Genomic DNA, 4,026 nt, shown 5'->3' with positions numbered 1-4,026 from the left:
CAAAGCATGCAGAGGATAATATTCGGAAAAGTTGTCTGTCAATGTTTACCATATCAAAAACGGTTCTAAAGTTTATGAGTACTTTGATACCCACAGCGCATGCAAATTTGTGTCAAACTGAAAAGACAAAAGTAAACAGAGAAAGATGCAAAAATGTAGTATGCAACAGTTTTGCTCAAAGAGTTCAGTTTAGCAACGAATGCATCTAAGCCATGTCTGGATGACAATAAAAAGTATATACAACTTAAAATACATCTCCCAGATTTAGCCATTGGAGATGGGCATTCATACAGATAATCATATGCATCCTTTTCATTATTTACCGAAACTATCTTATCACTTTGCAGCAACTGAAAAGAGAAAAATTCCAGTTAAGTTACCAATAAAATACAAAAGTACTACCTAGCAGCATACCCAAACTCAAGAATATAAGCAGGAAAACAAAAGAAACACGATTATTTTATCTGAAAACTTCAAGACTAGAAGAGCCACTAAAATTCATTTATTGCATTTATAAAATAAGCAACACTACTTTACCTCTAACAGGATTGTTATTGTCAGGGATAAATGAACAATACAGAGAGGTCATTGATATTGTCACATGCCTACCTGCTATTTTGGAATTAACTTCTAAAGATCTTTTATTTACTTTTTCTCCATTAACTTTATCCTCTTTTTCTTTTCAGTAGAAACGTTTCCAGTTTAACAATTGCGAAGGTATCTTGATTGCTGAATTTATCCGATATGCTTTTGCACCATGGGTTTCTTTTGGGAGATAAATACAAATCATATTGATTTATATCTGTGACATAATTTGCTATACTATCTGACTCCGATCCTTATGTACTAAGTTTAATTGGATAATTGTTGGGTGAAGAGCAACAAGAAATCCTCATACACCAGAAAGGTATACAGGCGGATCTTCCTCAGCCTCAGCAGCAATTGTAGCTTCTGGAATATGCCCTGCAGCGCTTGGAACAGATGGTAGAGGTTGTGAAAACTTAATATGAAAGGGTTACACTATTATTTCTTATATATTTAAATTTAGTATTAGTTATGCTTTTTCTATTGTGAATGAGCAGGTTCAGTGCGTATACCTTCTTCCCTTTGTGGGGCAGTGTGCTTGAAGACAACATTTGGATGCACTGATATGGAAGGGTACTCTTTCACTATTAGTTTAAAGATGAAAATAATCCACTAGTTCCTTTTCTGATGCATTGCTTTGCAAATGGAACATGATGGTATAATAGGGACCAGATATTGTTCTCCAGATTTTGATATTTCTTTATGGCTTTATTTATTTATTTATTTATTTATTTTTTATTGGAGATGTTTTGTGCAGAATCACTGAATTGATCTTTATATATCAGTATTTACTAAGTCAAAAATGGGCCATTCGTTTTTATTCAGTACAATATACAAAAGAAACTTCTAATTATTTGCCTGCAAGCCTTTTATTGGCCTTTCATGCTATGGTAAACAGAAAGGTGCGTGCAATGGCTATTAGTTTGATAGTCACTTTGGTTTTATTGTCCGACACCGGCTAGCCAATTGGAGTACATGCACTCCAATTTTTATAATGAATTTTACACTGATAAACAGAACAACTATTAATAATTTTATGTCAAGTAGAACCTATATTTGGGACATCATCTCTAAAACATGTATTTTGGTAAATCAAAATGCTTACTGTCAAAAATCTGGTTGAGTTTGGGATATATCATGTTTAACTGCTACTTTGTGCTTACCCCTAGAAGGCTAGAATCTTTGCAACATAGTCTCAAATTAATATGGAGAGTTCAAAAAGTTCGTAGTGATTAAATTGAATATTTTATTTTGTTCATCTTTGTGTTTATGTATATATAAATATATAAATATGATATTGTAGCGAGATTTTACCAAAGCCAGAGTTTTTGATTTATTGTGATTCTTTCTTTTCTTTCCCAGGTCATTATGTTCTGGTACTCTAGAAATTATTGGAACAAGTGCATCGACTGTGGAGGATATAATGCTAGTGCAAGAAAATCATGCTTGTAACTGTTTATCCATTATTTTGAGTTTCATTTAATTTGAGCTTCTAATCATTTTATATATATATATATATATATATGTATATATATATATATATTTAAACATATATATATTATTTGTCTTTGAGATTCTAATCAAGTAGTTTTTGATAAATCATCCTTGTAAGCAAGCTTTCCTTTACTTTGAGTTGCAGAGTTTCTCATTAGATGGTTTTTCCAATAGTTACCTTTTATTTTTGAGTATCTTCTGATAGTCGCTTTTTTATTTTTGAGTATCTTCTGATTCAACTTGTAATTTATCAGGTAATCGGCAATCGTGTGCTCCTCTCTTGCGGATAGAATTAGTTTGAAACCGGTATTTTTTGAAAACCTTACACCATTGAGTACTCGCCAAGAAACTTTGAAAAAAACTGCATTATCAAGATATTACTTCTATAATGTGACCTTGTTGGCCACAAGAACGGAACAAAAGAAAAGTACATGAAGAAAGATAATTGCATTTACAGAATATATGAGTAATTATCTGATATTCTGATTTAGGATTTAATGACTCTATAATGTTGATAATTATCCTCATTTAAATCTAGTCATGCATGGAAATAGATTTATTTGGAATTTTGTCCAGCTTTTAATCCATAATAATTAATTAATTAATTTGTCTCTTCTCGCCTATGTGCCAAAGCAATCATTGTTCACCTTTTGTAGGGCCCATCTTGTGCTCCAAATTTATCTTTGACAATTCAAACATTTTGGGATCCATGCGACTGAAAGGAAGTATTCAGCTGTAATAGCCACTTCTTAGGGAAGTAGATTAAACTCAAATTTGTCTTACATATCAACTGACATGTTTTATAAAAGCATAAACGTATATTCTCATTCTCCTGCAGTGGTTTAATGATGTATATTCAACTGATATTTCTGAAAAATGTGAGGATGCTGTTGATCTTTTGTCAAAAACCCATTGTTGTGAAGTATAAGTCTTGTTATTATCATATTCTTCATGTATTGTAAATCCATCATTGTTTATAATTAAAAAAGTAAAAACTATATGTTTCAAAAAGAGATTCAATATGCTTATGCTAGGCTGAGACAGTACAATTTCTTTATTATAATTTTTCAAGATTGTAGAAATTGTTGTACCTGGCTTGAAGGGAATGCAAAATGCTCATGTTGTTTCGATTGGATCTGAGACAGCGTGTTTGTTGAATCCAAACTGTGCAGATGGGAATGTTCATTGAATCCGTCGTGTTGCCGACAAATAATTACTGTATATATATATGTACGTATATAAATAAATATATTTGTGTATATCTGTAGATATATATATTTGTCTGTCTATTTTTTTGGTTGCACGAAAGGTTCAAGGTTAACATATGATACTCTTATTCGCATGGCAGTACTTTTTCAATCATTTACAACAGCAAACTATGTTGCTGCCCTGTGTCTTAGGTGAGGCAAAATATTGAATGGAAAAATAATTCATGTAGATTTGGTATATATCTTAGTTATGTGCTAGAAAGTCAGAACACTTTTTGGGAAAATACTCATATGACATACTGACCATACAAGCAATTGAAATTGGATGGAACCTGGTTAAGCTGTGTTTGGATGTGTGCTAGATTCTAAAGCTTGTCCGAAAAAGCTGCTGAGCTGCTGAGCCTGTGAACACAGTATTTTAAATTCCATGGTGATGGAGAACAGGAATACAAGTATTATTTAAATGACTGCCAAAGAATAGTGTTATTTAAATATCCATCCTGAAGCAGAAGCCAAATTGAATTATAATTTGAATTGCTGTCAGACCAAGTAAAGTGTACATTCCAATTCAGAAAATGCTAATTTGGTTTCTCAGAGAAACTAAACAACCATAAGTTGGCATTCATGCACCATGTTAATCCAACCTCATGTGCTTCTAGAAATTTTGTAAAATCCCATGTATTATATTTTTGCTTCATATTGAATAGAACAATTACTAGAAAGTTTTTACTATCTTTTC

The 4,026-nt window shown here is 31.9% G+C and overlaps 1 long non-coding RNA gene across 2 annotated transcripts; it reads left to right on the top strand.

Moving 5' to 3' along the window:
* The first annotated feature begins 615 nt into the window (after window positions 1-615).
* LOC112489281 (uncharacterized) lies at window positions 616-3,284 on the top strand. 2 transcript variants are annotated; one of them, XR_009634169.1, is made up of 3 exons: window positions 616-1,158; window positions 1,948-2,033; window positions 2,334-3,284. It is a non-coding gene; the product is annotated as an uncharacterized LOC112489281 (long non-coding RNA). The 2 variants fall into 2 exon arrangements; XR_009634168.1 differs by having other exon boundaries at window positions 1,948-2,385; window positions 2,736-3,284.
* Window positions 3,285-4,026: the final 742 nt, after the last annotated feature.

The sequence above is a fragment of the Ziziphus jujuba genome, chromosome 9 (genome assembly GCF_031755915.1).
Source record: "Ziziphus jujuba cultivar Dongzao chromosome 9, ASM3175591v1".
NCBI classification, from domain to species: Eukaryota; Viridiplantae; Streptophyta; class Magnoliopsida; order Rosales; family Rhamnaceae; genus Ziziphus; species Ziziphus jujuba.
This window is presented reverse-complemented; position numbering and strand designations above follow the sequence as displayed.